This window comes from Saimiri boliviensis, chromosome 15 (assembly GCF_048565385.1).
Source record: "Saimiri boliviensis isolate mSaiBol1 chromosome 15, mSaiBol1.pri, whole genome shotgun sequence".
NCBI lineage: Eukaryota > Metazoa > Chordata > Mammalia > Primates > Cebidae > Saimiri > Saimiri boliviensis.
In genome coordinates this window covers 2708852-2732199 of record NC_133463.1, presented here as the reverse complement: position 1 = coordinate 2732199, position 23348 = coordinate 2708852, and the positions used below count along the sequence as shown (strand labels likewise).

Genomic DNA, 23348 nt, shown 5'->3' with positions numbered 1-23348 from the left:
GATTTTCACCCACTGGGAAGCAGGTAAGCACATCAGCTTTCTCCTTCCTCCCAGAGGTCAGAAGCACTTCCACCAAATATCGTCTTCTTCGGGTGATTTGTTCTTTTCTATTTCTTTTTAGAGACAGTGTCTTGCTATATTGCCCCACCTGGAGTGCACTGCCTATTCATAGGCACGATCATAGCGAACCGCAGACTGAAACTCCTGCTTCAAGTGATCCTCTGACCTCAGCCTCCTGATACATGGGACTACAGGTGCCACTGCGCCTGGCCAGGGTAATCTGTTTTTTGATGGTTGATTTTAGTTCTTCCACAGTTCTTTTATTTATGTTTAAATTTTTTGAGAGTACATAGTAGGTATATACATTTATGGGGGTACATGAGATATTTTGATACAGGCATACAATGATGCTTAATAATCACATCAGGGCAAATGGGGTATTCATCCCTTCAAGCATTTATCCCTTCTTTGTGTTACAAACAAGACAATTTACTCTGTTTTTTTTTTTTTTTTTTGAGACAGAGTCTTGCTTTGTCACCCAGACTGGAGTGCAGTGGCTCGATCTCAGCTGACTGAGAACTCTGCCTCCCAGGTTCAAGTGATTATCGTGCCTCAGCCTCCCAAGTGCCTGGGATTACAGGTGTAGGCCAGCACACTTGGCTAATTTTTATATTTTTAGTAGAGACAGGATTTCACCATGTTGAATAGGCTGATCTTGAACTCCTGACCTCAAGTGATCCACCCATCTTGGCCTCCCAAAGTGCTGGGATTATAGGCCTGAGCCACCACACTCAGCTTATTTAACTATATTTTTGGACCCATTAACCATTTCCCTTTTCCCCAACCCATAGTTCTTTTAACTGACAACACAGCAAACTTTAGGACTCCACTCTCAAGAAAAGTGTTACTTGATCATACAAATGCTTTACTGGGGCCAGGTGATTAATCATTATAGCCAGATATATAGGAGATTCACTGGTGAAATCTGGATGATGAAAAACTTTCTCCAGCTGTTCAATTCTCCATTCATTTCTGTGGAGGCTAAGTCAGCAAAGGTTGCCTGGCCAAGGTATGAGAGGACAGTGTAGGTATAGGCTCTGAGCCAGGGGAGTAGGTTGCACTGCTCAATGACAGCTCGCCCTTCCACTCAGCCATGGTGGGCAGAGGTACCACAGCCAGGCCTGGGCCTGGTGAGCAGGCTGTCCTCTGCATCCTGGGCAGTGCATGATGCTAAAAAAACACATGGCTTTAATGAATACCCTTACTAATTTCAGGGTCTCTGAAGAGTGGAGGTTTTTCTCTGGAGGAATACAGTAAGGCAGAATATTGTTTCCTTTCTCACTTTTGTATATGAAAAAGTTCTTTTTTCATTGTTTTTAAAGTTGCATTGAGGATCTAACTAGACAGGACTCAAGGTTATTCTTTTTTTTTTTTTTTTTTTTTTTTTAGAGACAGGGTTTCACTTTGTCACCCAGACTGGGGTACAGTGGCACAATCTTGGCTCACTGTAGACTCAACCTCCTGGGCTCAATCCATACAACTGGCCTCAGCCTCCAGAGTAGCTGGGACTATAGGCATGCACCACCATGCCCAGCGAATTTTTTTGTATTTTTGGTAGAGATGGGTTTTGCCATGTTGCCCAGGCTGGTCTTGAACCCCTGGGCTCAAGCAATCTGCCCACATGAGCCTCCTAAAGTGTTGGGATTACAGGCGAGAGCCACCACGTTCAGCCTCAAGGTTAATTTTAAATTATTAAATGCATTATTTTTTTCAAGCCGCAATACTGCCCTGTACTTTGAGTATATATTTTTTATAGTACATAATGAAAATGCCTAATAAACATTAACTGAAGGTGATGAGGAATGCAGTCATTAAACAGTATCTCCCACCCCACTTCCTGAGTGTATGCCCAAGTTGGTCTTGAATTCCTTAACTCAAGCAATCCTCCTGCCCTGGCCTCCGAAAGCCACCATGCTTTTTTTTTTTTTTCCCCCTCAATCATTTCTGTATCTAGTCTTCAAAAAGAAAAAACCTGAATCTTTCCATATCCTTTCACGTACATCAGGTGACATGGCCTGGAGGCCCAACAGCAGCAGGTAAGAACATTGTCCTTGGTTCAGGGCCCTGGTGCTTCTGCTGCCATCCTCCCATGCAGAAGACTGTAGTCCTTTCCTGGCTACCCACACAGTCAACAAAAGCAGGAAGTGACATTTTCATGGACTTCCTTCCTTCATCAGAGTCTCAGATCACTGGTTTTTTGTTTATAAATATTTTCTAGATATCAATAAATAATATGCAAATAATATTAATTTTCCTAACTCCTGATTACAGACCCAGCCAGGTCCTTACAAGTGAGGCTGACGGATAAATGCTCACGTCTAAAATGAAAATATTACTTGCATTCTTCAATTCTCTGTACTAGTGTGGTTTCCATTAGAGTGAATGAGAATAATTGTTTTTATGCTGTTACCAGTGTTTCTAAATGATCACTCTTCTACTGAGCACAGAATGTGAAATAACTTGGATGCTATGTTTATAAAGGCAAATTGCCCTATGCCCTTGTTGGCTTGAAGGCACAGAGGCAGACAGACCTGGTTTCAAGTTCCAGCTTAGCCTGGGAGCTTCCGTTGCAGGCCCATCACTCATTCCTCTGAGCAATGGGGAACTCACCCAACCCTGGAGAGACGGTCTTCTCCACAAGTGCTGTGCAGTGTGCCCCTGAAAGCCAGCTACTGCTCGGGGATTTTGTGTGATTTATTAATTAGTTCCTCAAAAAAAAAAAAGAGACTAAACAAAAGACAAAAACCAGGCACTTGGGATATGTAGTTTCTCAACCAAGCTGCCTTCTTTTCCTCTTGAGTATGTAAAGTGAAATTGAAATGCTGCACAGTGGAAGTAAGGACCATTAGAGCTTCCTGACATTCTTTGGCTAAGAATAAAAAAATGTTGTTTCATGATTTCAACTTAAAATAAATATTATAAAACAGACTGGAAGATAATATGCAAAATAATTATATGGGAAGTAGAATTAGAATAATTTTTCTACTTTTGCAGATTTTGAAACCTATAATGGTACTATATTGATTTTATCATTTAAAATTACATGAAAAATACTAATGAGCCAGGCTGTCACATTATTTTATACACAAGATGGGCTGTGAGTGCAGTGAAAGGGTGCAATGTTGAGCAATGTTGCTAGTATTTTGAGTTTTGCCAAGCCTAGTCCAGGCCTGGGTACCACGTGTTAACTCTCAAATTTCAGAGTAGGCGAAACTTTGCAGTTTGTTTGAAGAAGATGGAATGGTAGCTCAACTCAGTATTTCACTCTCAGTAGGGTGAACCACAGTATAGCACAAGTTATGATTAAATTAAAATGTAAATTAATTTTTTTCTGGTACATAAGGAAAAAGATTGTAAAGAACATGTTTCCTAGCCACCCCTCCCCCGCATCATTTCTCTAAAAATAGTCCATTCCAGAGGGTTTAACTGAAAATATGTTCCGTTTGGGTGCTGGGGAGGGGGATGCGTGTGCATAATTCTCTTTTACATCTGTGGCTCCTGCAAAAATATCTGGCAGTACATTTAGTTCTATGTCTTCAAGCCTCGCAGGGCCAATTTAAAAATATTATTATAAATGCTCATAGTTATCATCACCTAACTGATCTAAAGCAATAAAACAGTTGGTCTTTTGGTTTTCTCAGACCATCCCAAGGTAAGGGCTGCATTCTAAATGTTGGTCTCATTAGAAAGACTTAGCTTATTAGAAAGTAAATTTCATTATAAATTAAGGAGCTGTATTTCACTGGCCTTCCAGAAAATAAGCTACAATTATAATTTCTATGTTGATTCTCTGAATTTCTAGTGAATAGTGAACTCTTTGAAGAGGCAAATAAGAGTTCTTTATAAACTCTTCATTCTTTTTTAATATGTCCCAAATAAGTAAAATCCAAATCTGTTTTAGAGACACAAATTTCTTCTTTCACCATTTTCTGACATATTTATTGTGATGATTCATAAATCCAGTACATTTCTGTGTTGCTTTTTAGTTTGAACATATTCAGTAATATTTGTGTGGTTTTAGAATTCATTTATTAATGCATGCCATATGCAACCACCAGGAGAAAAGACCCACTTGACTGAACAAAAGCCTCAGTTCTTACTTTGAAGAACTGTAAAACTGACCCTAAGACAGATTTTTCTAAAAATCTATTGTTATAACTGAGGGCATAGAGAATGCGAAGTTTAAAACTAAAGACTGCGGTCTTTCTTCTCCCCATTGTTACAAAGCCTTGGGGTAGTCACAAGTCTGGGTCTAGCGTGCCCCTCTGCCCACTTCAGAGTCAGAGAATCATTGGGTTGCCTGAGGCAGGGCAGACTTGGAAAGAGAAAGGGCTTACTTCCTGCCTCTACCATCCAGTGCCTGTGTGACCTTTGGGAGTGGTCAGAGATGAAAGCCTCAGCCTCTTTACCGCTGTCTCCGCTGTCTCCCTGTCCTTCCCTCCAAAGCCCTCATCCTGGCCTCTGCCTGCCTTCAGGGTGCTGGGGGGCTGTTGTTGAGTTCTTGCTCTCGTAGTCTGTAGGTCGCCCTTTAAAAAGGCCTGGAATTCAGTGTGACAGGGGTACTGTGACTTCCGCCTAGTGGTTGTAACTTTTACTTTTTGAGTCAACAGGTGCATTGGAAGATCATAGTGGGCTACAGGTAGCATGGTATTTTCTGAGTAAGGAGTCAGAACATTTGGCCTATGCACACCTGTAAAGGCTGGGATGACAGCCAAGACCAATGTGTGGATAACCGAGACAAGCTACACGTCCTCTTAAATCCTGCTGCCCTGGAAAGGCCAACTACACTTCTCAGAAGGCAGCTTCAGATTGCCCAGGACGGACGCAGGGAAGTGCATCTGTTACAGTAGTAAACAGTGGTATTTATAGAAATGGAAAGTTTGAGGGCAAAGCACTTCACACATCTCTTTAACACTAAAACAACATGTATAAAGTACATTGTTCTGTCCACTTAGTACTGGGAAAACTAAAGCTCAGAACAAGTGGAGACTGAGCTGGCACTGGAATTTAGAACTTTTGATGACAAATCCTGGATGCTTTTCCACTCCCCTCTATTGCTCTTTTCAGTGTTTACATTAAATATTGCTTTCATTACATTCTACATGTTTTTCCTCCTTAGGCTATTCTATTTTCCCCAGTGTTCCTTCTTTTGCTTCTGAACAATAATTCTGGTATAAGGGTTTTAATTTTTATCTTGGTTCAAAAATTCAATTTGCTACCTATATTCGTTTGTAATGTAACATATTTGAGACAAAGTATGCTGAGAAAACTTGACATTTCAAAATGTCATATAATTTTACCTCATGTGATAGATGCTGTTTTATCTAAAAATTAACATATAAATACATTCAGCAGTATAATTTTATATACTTTTTTGCATGCAGTTCAAAATATATAAGCACATATTTATACCTTCAAGTATTATTTTGATGTGCAGTGTGAGAGCTTGGAACTAGAGTAAAACATTGGCTGAAAATTCTCTTTTATCCCTTGAAGAAAGGTCAAGGGAAATACCAGACATAACAAAATTTACCTATTTGTATGGATCAGAGGTTGGCAAATTATGGCCTGTGGGCCAAATTTTTGTATATAGTTTCTTTTTTTGAGACAGATTCTCGCTCTGTCACCCAGGATGGAGTACAGTAGCGCGACCTCTGCTCACTGCGACCTCCATCTTCCTGGGTTCAAGTGATTCTCCTGCCTCAGCCTCCCAGGTAGCTAGGATTACAGGTTTGCATTGCACACCCAGCTAATTTTTGTATCTTTATAGTAGAGAGGGGTTTCACTATGTTGGCCAGGCTGGTCTCGAACTCCTGACATCAGGTGATCTACCCGCCTTGGCCTCCTAAAGTGCTGGGATTACAGGTGTGAGCCATGGCACCCAGCCCTTTGTACGTAAAGTTTTACTGGCACACAGCCACATTCCTCTACCTGGGTATTATTGTCTTCGGCTGCTTTCAATGTTTCAGACTGTTGCTTTCAGACTATGGTATGGACCCCCAAGCCTAAAATAATATGTTTGCCAATACCTGCTATGTCTAAACAAAATAAAACCCCCAAAATCCAGACCTACTGGGTGTCCAGCATCTCACTGGGTGTATCTTTGTTATCTCAATCTACCAAACAATCCTGTGAGATGGATGACAATTGAGTCCCTACTACCATCCTAACATATATAATTACTAAATCCCTAATACTGTCTACCTTATTCTGGGGGAAAAGAAAGCATCAGGAAGAATCAAAACTTTTCCTTAAGTGATCTAGCTAAACTGTGAGAGATGCCTGTATCTCTTCTAATAGCTGCTGTGACCCTTAAGGAAAGAATTTCAGCCCTTACATTTTTACAACTTAATCATTTAGCACTTTTCAAAGGCCCTAAACTCATTTTTGCAAATAAATTAAGTTTACATGGAGGATATATTTTCTAATTTCCAATGAGACTGATCCAGAAAGTAACTGAGTCCTACAGATTTTTAGCTACTTCAGAATATTGGCTAAATCGATTTAAACTTTAATCCCAAAACAAGCCACACTAAACCCAACAAACATTTTCCATTCAATGTTTTTTATCTCCTGTTTCCATTTTCTTAGACAGAAGTGAGTATATGTGTACTCATGATACATACAGGTTGAGTATCTCTTACCCAAACTGCTTGGGATTGGATTTTTTTTTTCAGATTTTAACATATTTGCCTAGACATAATAAGATATCTTGTGGATGGGACCCAAGACGAAACGCAACATTCATGTTTCATATACACTTTATACATAGAGCCCAAAGGTAATTTTATATATTTTATTTATATTTTAAATAATTTTGTACATGAAACAAAGTTTTTGTACACTGACTCATCAGAAAGCAAAGGTGTCACTATTTCAGCCACTCATGCTGGTATTCAACAAGTTTGGATTTTGGATTAGGAATGCTCAATTTATGTTAATGTATCCTAATCTAATGATTATTAAAATGGTTAATTTTTGCCTTTAGTCAGAGCTCTACCCACGAAAACGTGAACAATTCTGTTTAACTTTGCCAGAAATGGTTGGCTAAATCATTTTCTACCCCCATAAGATGATGATTCCTTGCTGTGGCTGGAGGAAAAACAACCTTCTCTACCAATTTTTAAAATATCCTGAGTAGCCAAAATCTAGCTTTCTTTAAAAGCATCATCTAAGGAAGCATGCTCTGTGGAAGGATGGCTACTTCAATAGGGAAAGCCATCTATATTTTTGAGTCTCTTGTTTGTTTTTAAGGATGGATCTGAATAGCACCCAGGGAGTTCCTGTATTTTAATGGAGCCATTCTAAATCACATCCCATGACAGAATGAGTGAGTTCATGTAAACACAGTCAGTGGTATCATGAGTAACAAAATCTGTTTTCATCAGAAGCCCTTCATCCTGCGTAAGAGACCTGTACACTACTAGGCAGTCCAGGCTAGCGTTAACCAGCTCCAGCTGGTCCACTGCTATAAAAAGAACTAATGAAAACACAAATGCTAACTTCTCCTTTCCACTCCGGCCAGTACGTCAAGGCTGCACAAAGACAGCCCTTTCCAAATGCTCTCAGTGAATGAACCGGCGGGTCTGGTTCTCTAAAGTTGTTTACTGAACAGAGTGTGCAGGGGACTTGCTGAGCACTGATGGGGATGCTGGGGGCCAGTGGGGGAGGAATCACATGATCTGTCAGTGCACAAAGCCAATTTTTCCAGTCTAGATTTAGTTCTATAACACACAGAAGGCAGAGAAAGTTTTCAAAAGCAGAGACAGAGTACCTTGAGCAATTTCTTAAACACATATACACACTTAGGGCACTCTGGTTTTTCTTATGAAAATACATAATTATATCTGAGATAAATTAATGCCTTAATTAGTATTCAATTAATATTAAGATTCAATTAATATTAATGTCTTAAATTAAATATTCAAAATTCTTAGGTAAAGGTAAATCATTTCTTTTGTGACATCAGAAATTCCTGGCTGGGCATGGTGGCTCACGCCTGTAATCCTAGGACTTTGGGAGGCTGAGGTGGGCGGATCATGAAGTCAGGAGTTCCAGACCAGCCTGACCAACATGGTGAAACCCTGTCTCTACTAAAAATACAAAAATCAGCCGCGGGTGGTGGCATGCACCTGTAGTCCCAGCTACTCAGGAGGCTGAGGCAGGAGAATTGCTTGAACCCAGGAGGCAGAAGTTGCAGTGAGCTGAGATCATGCCATTGCATTTCAGCCTGGGTGACAGAGTGAGAATCCATCTCAAGGAAAAAAAAAAAAAAGAGAGAGAAAGATACCTGAATTGAACCTTTGACTGGAGGTGTAAAAGAAAGAAAAAAAGAAAAAAGAAATTCCTACTAAAGGTAAATTATTTCTTATTCAGTGACTTAAGTTTGTAAGAGGAGGCAATGACAAAGAGATGATCCTATTTTAATTCTTTATATGGCTAATAAACTCCAGACTCTTAGTGCTAGAAGGTCCTGTGGAGATTTCTCTTATCTTCATCTCACAGATGGACAGACTAGGAGGGCTTTGTGGGCCAGACTGCTTGGTGGCAAAAAGAACATGGGTGTCCTGCACCCACAACTGTTTTTCTACTCCATTTCATTCTAGATGTGGCTAAGTGAATATGGCCAAGAATAAAGCAAAGAGGGTGCCTGGATAATTTCATAATATTATAGATTTGGCCTAACCTAGCCTTTTGACGTATGAGGTTACTTGCAACATCAACTGAAAATTTAGGGAGCTGACCTGACATTTTTTTATTTTTTGAAGAGGCTGAAAGTGTGATTCAATTAGTTATCCTGCTAGATGAAAAGGTTTTTGCCTCATCCATGCAGGGCCAATGTTGTGTCTGGGACATTAATCTTCAGTACAGATGCTAACTCTAAAGTCACCCTCGTCTTCCTGGGACCCCAGCCCCTACTTCCCATGACATGCTGTCATTACCTCCACCTTCTGGACACCCCGCAGCCAGCCAGCTGTGAGGCTGTAGCAGGCGAAGCAAGCACCAAAGGAGAGCTGCGTCAGGTCAGCGGTGCCTGAGTATAGGCCTGACTCAGGCCCAGGCTTACCTCTAACCAGCCATTGGAGGGTTATGCCTCCTGTGGCCAAGAGGCTGGCAGCTTAGGGAACATCCCAGGCTATAGAGCTACTTCAAGCAGTGGGTCTCTGACTTCACGTCTAATCCTTCTCATGCCCCCTCCCTAGTCCTGTGATTTTCCAAGTTATTGAGGATAAAAACTTCAAAGCCATCTATCATCTTTCTTTTCCTTACTCCTTAAATCCTAACCATCACTAAGTCCAATTTTTTCTGTCACTCAAGAAGCCCTTCTCTTGCATTCCCTCCTCTGCTGGGCTTCCCTGCAGGGCTGACAGTGCTAAGCACCTCCCCCAGACATTCAAGCTCTCAACTCTGTTTCCTGCTTGGAGCATATCAAATGCCTCAGGAGTTAGCCCATAAGATAACTCTCAAACCTTCTGCAACATGATCTCAATCTACCTTTCCAGTTTTACCTTGCAATGACTTCCCTCCATCTCACTCTGTCACCCTGGCTGGAGTGCAATGGTGCAATCTCGGCTCACTGCAACCTCTGCCTCCCAGGTTCAAGTGACTGTCCTGTCTCTGCCTCCTGGGTTGGTGGGACTACAGGCACCCACCATCATGCCCAGCTAATTTTTGTATTTTTGTAGAGATGGGGTTTTGGCATGTTGGCCAGGCTGGTCTTAAACTCTTGTCCTCAGGTGATCTGCCTGCCTCAGACTCCCACACTTGAACTTTTAAAGTTTGAAAATCTGACTGCGGTCTAGGCACTCAACTTAGAGCTGAGCACACCTTTGATTTCTCTAAGAAACATTTATGGGGGCCCTGTAGTCACACAGCTGTGCCAGATGGCACTGAGAGGCCTGGGGCAAATGAATGTGTGCACACATAGGCAAAAAAGGACACAGCCCCTTTCCTCAAAGACGCTCAGGCCATCAAGAGAGAGGCACACACCATCAAATAAGACAGAAGCGAGAACAGAGATGAGAGGATGAAGAGATCACATAACCCAAACTACAATCTACAGATGAGGCAGCCAAGGCAGGGAGAGACTACATGACATACCCAGATGATTCATTTGGGTTTCATTTTCTATTCAAGATGCTTCATGTAAGGAATTATTAAAAAACCGAATGATCCAGGCATTTGGAACTAGATAGTGGTGATGGTCACAATAATATTGTGAACACACTAAACCCAATGAATTGGCCAGGTGTGGTGGCTGATGCCAGTAATCCTAGCACTTTGGGAGGCTGAGGTGGGTGGATCACAAGGTCAGCAGATTGAGACCATTCTGGCCAACATGGTAAAACTCCATCTCTACTAAAATGCAAAAAGTTAGCTGGGTGTGGTGTCAAGTGCCTGTAGTCCCAGCTACTTGGGAGGCTGAGGCAGGGGACTCACTTGAACCTGGGAGGCAGAGATTGCAGTGAGCCGAGATCGCACCACTGCACTGCAGCCTGGCAACAAAGCAAGACTTTGTCTCAAAAAAAAAAAAAAAAAAAAAAAAAAGAAAGAAAGAAAGAAAGAAAGAAAACCCAATGAACTGGGCCAGGTGCAGTGGCTCATGCCTGTAATCCCAGCACTTTGGGAGGCCAAGGTGGGTGGATCACCTGGGGTGGGGAGTTCAAGACCAGTCTAGCCAACATGGCGAAGACTCCATCCTTACTAAAAATACAAAAATTAGCTGTGTGTGGTGGGGGGTGCCTGTAATCCCAGCTCCTTGAGAGGCTGAGGCAGGAAAATTGCTTGAACTCAGGATGTGGAGGTTGTAGTGAGCCAAGATCACACCACTGCACTCCAGCCTGGGTGACAGAGACTCTGTCTCAAAAATAAATAAATAAATAAATAAAATGGTGTAAATAGTGAGTTTCATTTCATAACCAAAACAAAACCAAACGATCCCATGTTACCATCACAGAGAGATCTAACTTGCCTTTCTCAACACCTGGCTGAACTCCCTGTCTTTTAAAATGTCTTCCTTGACCACTCCTGGGCAACTGCTGTAATTCTTTGCTCTGTATCCTGTTAGTACACTTTCTATTAATAGCTTGCATTCCATTAGAATAGAACACATGTATGTGTGTGAATACATCCTCTCTGTCTTCCTGAAGAGATAGCACGTTCCTTCAGCACAGACATGGTATCACAGAATTTTCTGATCAATCTTCAGTGTAAATTTTCTTCTCTTCCTTCCTCCTTTCTCCTTTCCTTTTCCTTACTCCTTTTTTCATTTGACAACTCCACCTTAAAGGCAGCACAGTGGGGGGGAAATCGAATATATGTGTTGAGCAGGTGGCTAACATTATTTTGTAACTAATATAATATTAATGGAGTTACTCTTAAAGACATTAAAGAGTCACGGAAGAAAAGAATGTGAAGCTCAGCACTATAAAGACTTAGCACCTCTACTTGAGAGGCTGAAGCAGGAAGATCATTTGAGCCCAGGAGGTTGAGGCTGCAGCAAGCTATGACTGGGCCTAGGCAACAGAGTGAGACTCTATCCCTCAAAAAAAAAAAAAAAAAAAAAAAAGTAATATACAGATATGCATATTCAGAGTATCAGGTAGAAAAAGCAAACAGACTGATCCTGCGTGACCCGACATGACCCTGAGAGGAAGTGTCAGTTCCAAGGGGCAGAAGATCCAGGGAGAGAGGTTCAGGCTCAAGGTAGGACAGAGCCTTCTAGGAAAGGGAGCTACACAGGGGCCATGGGAGGTGCTCAAACGTGTAGCTGAGATGAAGCAGTAAATTAATAATTTGTAACTGGTATTTAAGGGCCAATTGAATGCTAAGATTCCATGATTCCATAACACCAAAAAGGCATTTAAACTAAAACCCCAAACACACAAACATCTAAACTATTTTAAGCTGAATAATCCTACTACCTAAAAAGACATATGCAGAGATTCATTGTGTAGAATTATACCTCAGAGCACACAAGATCAACTCCATGACTGAAACCAATTTAATCATTAACACACCTTAAAGCTGGCTAGGACTCTTTTAGATTATTCATTACAAAAGGCTTTCTAACACAAGTAACCCATTCACATGGTTTAAAATTCAAACTTCTCCCTTCTATTCCTGACTGCCTTATTCTCCCATGGGGCAACTAAAGTTACCAGCTTCTTGTGTATCTTCCAGAGATATTTCATGCATAGAAAGAACCTTAGTGCCCATGGTACCCCTTTGTTTTAACGAAATGGTAACACACTTTGTGCTTGTTTTGGACCTGGTTCATTTATTTTAATAATACTGGTGATCATTCCATATTAACATAGAAAGACTGTTCACATTCCTTATTTTTAGATGACAGCAAAGTATCCTGTTTTTGACATTTATATTGTTTCTAAACTAAGTTGTAAGTTCTCATAAATGAAGCTAAAGACCAATATAACTAAAAAATCATTACTTTAAAAGTTGGTTGCTCAGCTGTTCTTACCTCAAAGTACACATATGCACAAACTGTTTTAATTATATAAAACAATATATGTGAGTTTTAAAAATAAGGCCTTGCCCAACATACTAAACCTCTGCAGCTCACTTACTGACACTAAAGGTATTTTTTGGCCTAAAGGAAATCTATTAGGACACAGTGTACCCAAAGCTGTGGCAAGTCTTGATGACATGATTGTCACTGCCCTGAAGACTGGGGCTTGTCTCTGGCACACCCCAAGAACTGAGCAGCAGCTGAGCACCAACAATGTGGCTCACAGAAGCAACATTCATTTTAAGTTAGTACTTCCCATTCCCAAAATGACATAAAGTAATCTAAGGTCAGTGTTTTGGAAACATTATCTCAAATCATCCAGGACAAGACTGATTATTATGACAATACTAGTTAATTAATTGTCATGTATGTGGCATACTAATGTAAGATGTAACAACAGGGGAAATTGGGTATGTTGTATGTGGAAACCCTCTGTATTATCTTTGCAACATTTTAAAAGCTAAAACTATTTTAAAATGAGAAGTGTATTAAAAGTAATTAAGTAAAAAAACTAACAATATGTACATATTTGTAAATTCCCATTACAGAGAATATCATTATAAAGAAGGATCCAGTAGAATGGAACTGGTTCTATATCCTGATGACTCAAAGCAATTATCCTAGTAATTTGGCTATAAACAAATTCTCTACTAAGAATCATTGTATGTAAGAAACTTCTACGATTCCTAACTACATAGTATATAAAATTTAACAAGTGTGATTATACTATGCAGAAAAAGCATTTGACAAAATCCGACATTCTTTCGTGACAAAAAAGACTCAACAAAGTAGGAAAAGAAGGAACTTCCTCAACCCGGGACAGGGCATTGATGAAAACTCCACAGCTAACACACCAAATGGTGAAGGAATGGGAGCTCTCCCCAAGATCAGAAACAGAACGATTCCTGCGTTTGCTACTTCCATTCAACGCTGTACTGGAAATTCTAGTTACAGCAATTAAGTAAGAAAAAGAAAGAAATAACAAAAAAATTGGAAAGGAAGAAGTAAAACTGTCTTTATACTCAGATGATGTAATCTTTTATGTAGAAATTTTTTTAAAAATCCACAAAAATCTGTTACAGTTAAAAAAAAACTTAGCAAAGTTGCAGGATACAAGATAAACAAACAAAAATAAGTTGTCTTTTTTTTTTTTTTTTTTTTTTTGGAGAGGGAGCCTTGCTCTGCCACCAGGCTAGAGTGCAGTGGTGTGATCTCAGCTCACTGCAACCTCTGCCTCCTGGGTTCAAGCTATTCTCCTGCTCAGCCTCCCAAGTAGCTGGGACTACAGGCATGTGCCACCATGCCCAGCTAATTTTTGTATTTTTAGCAGAGATGGGGTTTCACCATGTTGGCCAGGATAGTCTTGATCTCTTGACCTTGTGATCTGCCTGCCTCAGTCTCCCAAAGTGCTGGGATTACAGGCGTTAGCCACCAAGCCCAGCCTATAAGTTGTATTTTTATACACTAGGAATGAACAATCTGAAAAGAAAATTAAGAAACAAACTGGTTTATAATAGCATCAAAATAATAAAACAGAAACAAATGTAAACCAGAGACTGTAAGACTTGTATAATGAAAACTACAAAGTATTTCTGAAAGAAATTAAAGCAGACTTAAATAAATGGAAAGGCATCTTGTCTTCATGAACTGAAAAACTTATTAACATAAGATACTGCCATATAGTGATTCAATGCAATCCCTATCAAAAACCAGTGGCTGGCCAGACCAGCCATGGTGGCTCATGCCTATAATCCTAGCACTATGGGAGGCCAAGAGAGGGGATCACCTGAGATCAAGAGTTTAAGACCAACCTGGCCAACTTGGCTAAACCCCTTATCTACTAAAAATACAAGAATTAGCCAGGCATGGTGGTGCATGCCGGTATCCCATCTACTTGGAAGACTGAGGCAGGAAGATTGCTGGAACCAGAGAGGTGGAGGCTGCAGTGAGCCAAGATGGCGCCATTGCATTCCAGCCTGGGCGACAGAGAGAGACTGGCTTGGAAAAAAAAAAAAAAAAAAAAAAAGGCTATTTTTGCAGAAATGGAAATATCAATCCTAAAATTAAGGTGGAATTGCAGTGAATTAGCCAAATTAATTTAAAATGTGCCAAATCGGGTGTTGAACAATAAGAACACATGGACACGGGGAGGGGAGCATCACACACTGAGGTCTGTTGGTGGGGGGGACTAGGGGAGGGACAGTGGGGGGTAGGGAGCTGGGGAGGGATAACATGGGGAGTAATGTCAGATATCGGTGATGAGGATGGAGGCAGGAAGCCACATTGCCATGTATGTACCGATACAACAATCCTGCATGTTCTTCACATATACCCCAGAATCTAAAGTGCAATAAAATATATACATAAATATAAATAAAATAAAATAAAATTTGCCAAATACCTAAATGCACATGGAGACTAAAACTGTAAAATTCTTGAACAAAAATACAAGAGTAAATCTTCATGACCTTGAATTTGATAATAGTTCAGATACCAAAAGCACAAGCAACAAAATAAAAAATAGATAATTTGAGTGTTATCAAACCGAAAACTTGACTGGGACAGTAACTTACCCCTATAATCCCAGCAGTTTGAGAAATTCTCATGGGCCCGAGTTTGAGGCTGCAGTGAGCTATGATCACACCACTGCACTTCAGCCTGGGTGACAGAGCAAGACCCTGTGTCTTAAAAAAAAAAAAAAAAAACTTAAACTTTTGTGTATCAAAGGACACTGTCAAGAAAGTGAAAAGACAACTTATAAGATGGGAGGAAAATGTCTCAAATCATGTATCTGATAGGGTCTTATAGCTAGAATATATAAAAAGAAAACTCTTACAGGAATGTGAATCAAAACCACAATGAGATACCATCTCATGTCAGTCAGAATGGCGATTATTAAAAAGTCAAGAAACAACAGATGCTGGTGAGGCTGTGGAGAAATTGGAGTGCTTGTAACAGCTGCTGGTGGGAATATAAATTAGTCCAACCATTGCAGAAGACAGGGTGGTGATTCCTCAAAGACCTAGAACCAGAAATACCATTTGACTCATAAATCTCATTACTGGGTATATACCTGAAAGAATATAAATCATTCTATTATGAAGATACATGCATGCGTACGTTCATTGCAACACTATCCACAATAGCAAAGACATAAAATCAACCCAAATGCCCACCAATGATAGACTGGATAAAGCAAATGTGGTACCTATCCACCATGGAATACTATGTAGCCATAAAAAGGAATGAGATAACATCCTTTACAGGAACATGGATGGCGCTGGGAACCATTATCTCCATCAGAGTAACACAGGAACAGAAAACCAAACAGCACATGTTCTCACTTATAAGTGAGAGCTTAACAATGAGAACATATGGACACAGGGAAGGTAACAACACACACTGGGGCCTGTCTGGGATGGGGAATGGGGAAAGGGAGAGCCTCAGGATAAATAGCTAATGTGTGTGGGGCTTAATACCTAGGTGATGGGTTGACAGGTGCAGCAAATCACCATGGCAGATGCTTACCTATGTGACAAAGCTGCACATCTTTCACATGCAACCTGGAACTCACAAAAACCTCTTACAACTCAACAGAATTTTAAAAAATACAACACAATTTTAAAAAGAGTAAAAGACTTGAAAGGTCATTTCTCCATAGTAGATATGCAAATGGACAAAAAGCACATAAAAGGAAGGTCATGATCAGTCCTTAGAGAGATGTGAATCGAAGCCACAGTGAGATACCACTTCACACCCATTAGGATGGTTATTGTTACAAAAAGAAGACAGCAAGGGCCGGCGAGGGCGTGGAGACATTCTAACACTTATGCACTGCTGGTGAAAATTTAAAATGATGTAGCCACTGTGGAAAACAATATGGTGGTTTCTCAAAAAGTTAAACATAGAAGTACCACACGACCCAGCAACTCACTCCTAGGCATATATATAACCAAGAGAAATGAAAACAGATGTCCACAGGAAAACTTCTGTGCAGATGTTCACAGTAACATTATTCATAATAGCCAAAAAGTGAAAACAACACAAATGTCCATAAACTGATGAATGGGTAAAATGTAATGTATCTATTCAATAGAATATTATTCAGCCATAAAAAGAAATGAAGTACTGGTACATGCTACAGTATGATTGAGCCTCGAAAACTAAGTTAAAGACGCCATACACAAAAGGTCAGATGTTGTATGATTCCATTTATATGAAATACTCAGAATAAAAAAATACACAGAAACAGAAAGTAGACTGGTGGGTGCCATGGCCTGGGGAAGGGGTTAGTGGGGAGGGACTGCTTAATATGCACGGGGTTTCCTTTGGTGTGATTAAACTGTTTTAGAATATATAGAGTTGGTAGTTGCACAACATTGTGAATGTGCTACCACTGAATTACACACTTTAAAATGGCCAATATTGTGTGAATTTTATCTTAATAAACAAATAAAAACAAGCTGATGCATACATACACATAAAATTCATATGGTTCTACCAGGCATTCATGGAGCCTGCCCCATAGCATCCATTTCCTCCGTGGAGCAGTGACTGGAAACATTCTCTTATGGAAGCTTCCAGGTAGTCTATAAGGGGAACATATATGAATGCATATATGTAAATGTGCATACTTAGTGCTGTCTTTACCATGATGTTAACAGAGCATGCTCTGTCCAGGCAGAGGTGACAGATGAGTCATAGCTGCCCAAAGGCCTAAAAGTCACAGGGGTATGTAGCTTCATTTCCCCTCAGCTCCTTGGGCTATACTTTCCTCAACTTCCCACCCAAACATAAAACAGAGACCAGATATTCATATTTAGGAAGCACCTGGAAGAAGTTCAAAATTGAAACATAAAAGTAAATTGCCAGATAGTGCCTCTATGGTCTACCATTAGGAATGACACTTTCCCCCCAAATATATGGTAGGTCTTGAACAAAGTATATGATTTCAGGAAATCTTGTTCTAGCCTTTTCTGGAGAGAGGATGATGCATCCACGAGCTGAGTACAAATTAGAATTACATTCAGATTTTAAAGACAAGGGTTCCTGGTATCCTTGCTGTCACTGCAGTTTCCCACTTTTCCATAGCTCTTGAGGAGACGAGTCCTCAGAAATGTTCAGCTTCTCCCCATTCAATGTCTATGGGATTCCTGCATAGCCAGGGTTCTATTTAATTAATCTGTGTGCAAAGACCAAAGACTCGAGGTACAAAGCTGAATAAGCCACTTCTGAAGTTCCAAAAGTCTGATTTCACTGGGAGGCATCATGAAGATTTTGACATTTATCCCACTCTTCTTCCCACTCCATAACATGTGAATATAATGTAGTCCTCTCTTGTTCCCTCCTCTAGGAGCTGTCAACAACCGGTACTGAGATTCCACACCAAAGAAAGGAAGGGTGGTCCTGTGCTTCTGGGAAGCCAGGTAGTAGGCCAGGTATGTATGAGGGCCTCACACAGCTGCCCTGAGATAGAGCTTCCTGCCAAAGGCCAGAGGCCTGAAGAGTCTCTCCCCACAAGCTACCTCTGGATGGCTCAGTTCTCCTTTTTTGTTTAATTCAAATGATGAGCTCCTTCCTCTCAGGTAATTTTATTTCATTCAATGTTAAATGTCATAGTTTAATTCTTCTATCATCTGCCTATCTTTGCTTAATTTCTGCTTGAACTTTCTTAGTTCTACATTAATTGCAATGAATGCTTTAAAACCCTTATATCATTATCGACTGAATTCTCTATTTTCTTTATAAACATCTTCACCCAAGAGCTGACCTTGTTCCTCCCTTGCCACTTTCCTAAGTGTCCCTCCCTGTGCTGTTCCCTGTTTGTTTACACTGACTGAACATTTTTCAGGGACCTTGGTTCCCAATGTCTCATCCTCTATCTGATTGGAACAGACTAGACTTAACCTCTGTCCTAAAGGCAAGTATTCCTGGCAGTTTCTACCTCATTCGCCTCCTTGGCAATCTCCTTAGACAAACAACAGCATTTGTAATACAACTCCATGGACTGGTTCATCCTGAGACTAGAAGGGGAGCCACAACCTCACCCCACCTCTTCAGCTGCTCAATCAGCCATGGCTGTTTCCCATCAACACATACTTGCTGGGTGTCTACTGCATTCCTGTACCAAAACCAGATGATTGACAGCCCCTGACCTCTGAGGGCTTATTTATGGTTAAACCAGAGAAGTAAAGTAAAGAAAACACATAGAATTTATTTTGAAGGCACTGACAAGTATCAGTGCAATGTTTCATACTTGGTCGTTTAGTTTCACCATATAATCAAGCATCTGTCACTCTCCTGTATCTGTAAATAAACGTGAAAGTTCAGACCATTTATAATACCAGTGCCAGGGCAGCAAGTGAGGAAGAAACAAGGGCACCTGTTCATGTATAATCCTCTCTCCTGGGAAGGGGGTGTCCATCCCAAGAATTGCTCTGCAGGATTTTTGCTCCAGTTCCCTGTGCAGAAGGAGCTGAGCTGGCTCAAGCCATTGAACTGTGGAGCCAAGAAATAAGCACAACAAGGGTGAGCCTACCAAACCCGCCAGCTGGCTACGCCGAGTGCTCTGGGTCTAGCAGCTGCTGGGAGACAGGCAAAAAGGCAGAGGGGCAGCAAGGTGCAGCAGCTCAGCTGGAGGAGGAAGTCAAGTCGGGTCAGGCTTGAGCTCACCCTGTTTGTGCTTCCTGCCACCCCCAGAGGCACGTGGCACTGTGTGCTTGCCCCTGGCCACCCTTGAAGACTCTGCCAGGCTGTGTGCTTTGTCTCCCATGGCTCTTCTCTGTGCTGTCATCTCAGCAAAGCACATTCCAGAGCTGCAATCTGACTCACAGGAAAGTTCTAGTGTGATCACAGTGCTGCTCCAGATTGCGGCTGCAGGAATGGGGTGGGGGTGTGGTGGGAAGAGTCAGGGAGACTGCTCCAGGTCTCCAGTCTCCAGCCTCTTTCAGGAACAAGTTTCCAGAGAAAGGAGGTCAGAAACAGGGAGGAAAAAATTCCATGCCTTTTATATAGGGCCACCTTGAAATCCTTCTTGATCTTGATGGAGGACAGGTGCTGGAAAATCACCATGGCCAGGTTAAGATGCAAACTTAGAATGGTAGTTACACATACCATGACCGGATATGAATCTGGAAAATTACTCTTGCTATTTTCATTCTATTATCAAAACTTCATGGTTGTATGGTTGTCTGTACTCACATCCCTAGGCTGTTGCCATTCTATTTCATTTTTTCCTTCAAGTCTATGACTGGTATAATATACAGAAAAAACTGAACATGGAAACTTTCACTGCAGTTTTCATATTATCTGTAAGTTCACCAAGAAAGTTATTTAATGTGTGTAGCTATAAATGAGAACATGGGTCAAATGATATAGGCTGGTGTTTATCGAGTGTTTAAAAGAGCATGAACATACTACTTTCATATTATTTATGCTCTAACTCTAATTTGAAACTTTTACTGTTTCAGTCAGATAGCTGTAATGCGACACTAGATCATTAAAATGATAAAAACTAAAAGAAACAAAGGGTGGAGACATGAATCCATTTTCTGCCACCTACAAGGGAAGAAATGCTATTCAAAGATAGTGCATCTTTAACACAGTGCAAACTGTAACAAATGCCAAAAGTAAGATATACTTTTAAATAAAATATAAAGACTACTACTACTAAACACAATCTTTAATCAAAAGGAGGGTCCAGCCTACACTGTTGAACCATACAACACACAAATTAACTCAAAATGGATCACACACCAAAATATAAGGGCAAAAAACTATAAAATTCTTAGAAGAGAACATAGAAGTATGTTTGCATAACTTTGGATTCACCAACGGTTTCTTAGATATGACACTGAAAACACAAGCAACAATAATAACAAAATGATAAATTGGACATCATTAAAATTATAAATCTTTGTGTTTCAAATGACTATACCAAAAAAGTGAAAAACTCCACAGAATGGGAAAAAATATTTGCAAATGATAAAGGACTTATACAGAGAACTCTTACAAGTCAGCAACAACAACAAAATAACCCAACTATAAAAACAGGCAAAGGACTTGCAAGACATTTCTCTAAGTAACATATACAATTGGTCAATGGCCTATGAAAAGATGCTCAACATTGCTAGTCAACAGGAAATGCAAATCAAAGCCACAGTGAGATACCTACTTCAAATCAATGTGGATGGCTACAATAAATAAAGACAACAATAACAAATTTTGAGTAGATGTGGAGAAATTGAAACCCTGGTATATTCTACATTGCTGATGGGAATGTAAAATCATGTAGCCACTTGGGAAAACAGTGTGACAGTCCCTCAGAAAATCAAACGTAGAGTTACCTTATGACTCAACAATTCCATGGGTAGGTATATACTCAAGAGAATTGAAAACACATCCACACAAAAAACATGAATGCAGATATTCATAGTAGCACTATTTATATTAATGATAAAGTGGAAACAGTTCAGGTGTGCATCAACTCAAAAGAGAAATAAAATATGTCCACATATAATGGATTATTATTAATCCATAAAAAGGAATGAAGAACTGAAATATGTCACAACATGGACAAATCTTAAAAATATTGTGCTAAGCAGAAGAAGCCAGTCACAAAAGACTACAGGTTTATGATTCTATTTATATGAAGTATCCAGAATAAGTAAATCTGTAGAGATGAAAAGTAGATGAGTGGTTGCCAGGGGCTGGGAAGAACGGCGTGTTGGCAGTCAACTGGTATGGGGTTTATTTTTGAGGTTGCAGAAATTTCTAGCATATTATAGTTATGATTACACAAGCCTGTAAATATAATAAACACAATTGAATTATACATTTTAAATAAATGAATTTTATGGTATGTGAATTATGTATCAATAAAGCTCTTTAAAAATGTGATAGAGATAAGATAGACTCCTTCAGGTCCCCATCAGTCAGGTTCCAATTTTTAGATCTCTCTGTGTACACATGACAGAATCATAAACATTAGACTGTAATTCCACGGGTTCTGATATGTCTTTATTCTTACAGTAAGTTGGCATGTGGACAGGAAGAATGGCAAAGAATATAAAGGGCCTGGATGTCAATTAGTAGAATAAGCAGTAGTAAGACTAATATTGCTAGAATTAGCCTTTTTGTGTGGGAGATATTCTTGACTCTGTCTCCTTTTCTATCTCCTTGTCTGTCTCCACAGTGGAGAAAGACTCTTGGGTCAAACTTACTAGATTCGTTTTGAAAAGGTGGTCGGACCTTTTCAAAAGGAATTCAAAATGGTAGACCACCTTTTCAAAAGGAATTTTGTAAGCTTGATTCAAGAGTCTTTTTCCAATGTTCAAACACACACAAAGGCTAAGGCCCTTAATCATCACATCCATGATCTACCAGTGCATTTTCCTCATTTGGCTTTAATGTTGAGCCAGGGCTGAGAAGAAACAATGTCAAATGGCCTTGGATATCATAGGGATCATCAACGACTGTTTTAGAGAGGAAACAAGCAAAGGTTAAGAAGAGGTGGGCAGCTGAGATTAAAAGGTTTATTTAAGACTCAGGGACACAGAACTAATAATTAAGGGATAATTTAAATTTGTTGAATAAGCACAGGCAAGAACAAACCTAAGGAATGAGTTATGGCATCAATTATGAGGACATGCAAAAAAAATGATATTCTCCACTTACGGTATCTCTCACATTACAATAAAAAAATACTCAAATCATTGAAAAGGAACAATTCCAATTTTTCTACACTAGGAAGAAGCAAAGAGACTTCAGAAATAAAAAATAAAGTATGAGTGACAACAACCACCTTATGAAAATGTGACGCTAAGCAGATGGATGAATAAAGTCATTCCACCAACTCTGGCAGCTTGTGGTGGTACATAAAAGAGCAGGTTAAATGGTCCCATGTGACGAGGGAGCTGTCTTCCCTTCAGGCTTTTTAACTGTAGACAGGGATATGCCACTGTTACAGAGAAGGAATGTATGCCATCCTACCTCAAAACAGAAAAAAGGAGACAGAGTCAAGAATATCTCTGTTTAGTGGGAAGAAAAGTCAAGGTTTAAAAGCAGAAAGAAGAGCTGTATTCCCTCCCCCAGGGGGACACAGCAGGTGAGCACACAGCTGGGGAATCAATGTGCCACAGCTGACCAGCTGTTCAAAAGGAATCTAGTAAGCTTGATCCAAGAGTCTTTCTCCACTGTCCTAACACATGCAAAGGCGAATGTCCCTAATCATCACATCCACAATCTACTAGTGCATGTTCCTCGTCTGGCTTTAATACCGAACCATTCTCACCATCAGGAGTTTGGGCTCTTTATTTGTTTAATGCTCTTGACAAAGTAAAAAAATTTCCAGCCACAATACCAGCACCATCCAACACTGGCCTTAGCGTTAGGGCAGTTTTCTGCAGCATGTTTATTACAGAGGAACTTCCCTCATTTAGACAGCAGTGGTCATATTTCACATACAAATTTACACAAATGCTTCTTTCCAAAGTAAATGGGCATCAACTCATTGCTGATGGGAGTAGCAGAGGTAGAGGTGGGGAATGAGGTGGCCAAAAGCATAGAAATAAAAATCAGCTTCAAGTAAGCTTCCTCAGCAGCCAGACGGCAGACTCAGTACCAACACTGAGTGCTGATTTGTAATGCGATGGCTTGTCTTTGCTTCATTCAGGTTTCTGTTGTAGTAACGCTGTTTACCACTATGTTGTCATATGGGAAGCATCTTGCTGAGTACTTCACATACATTATCCCAATTAGT

At 40.2% G+C, this 23348-nt stretch overlaps 1 protein-coding gene across 7 annotated transcripts in view; it reads right to left on the bottom strand.

Moving 5' to 3' along the window:
- SPIDR (scaffold protein involved in DNA repair) overlaps window positions 1-23348 on the bottom strand; it is a 401999-nt gene that overhangs the window by 99957 nt on the left and 278694 nt on the right. The window contains exon 1 of one of the 7 annotated variants that reach the window (XM_074386639.1): window positions 15163-15251. The exons of the other annotated variants lie outside the window; for them this stretch is intronic. The gene's annotated coding sequence lies outside the window, so the exon portion shown is untranslated. Of the gene's footprint in view, window positions 1-15162; window positions 15252-23348 lie in introns of those variants that run through there. 7 annotated transcript variants of the gene reach the window in all.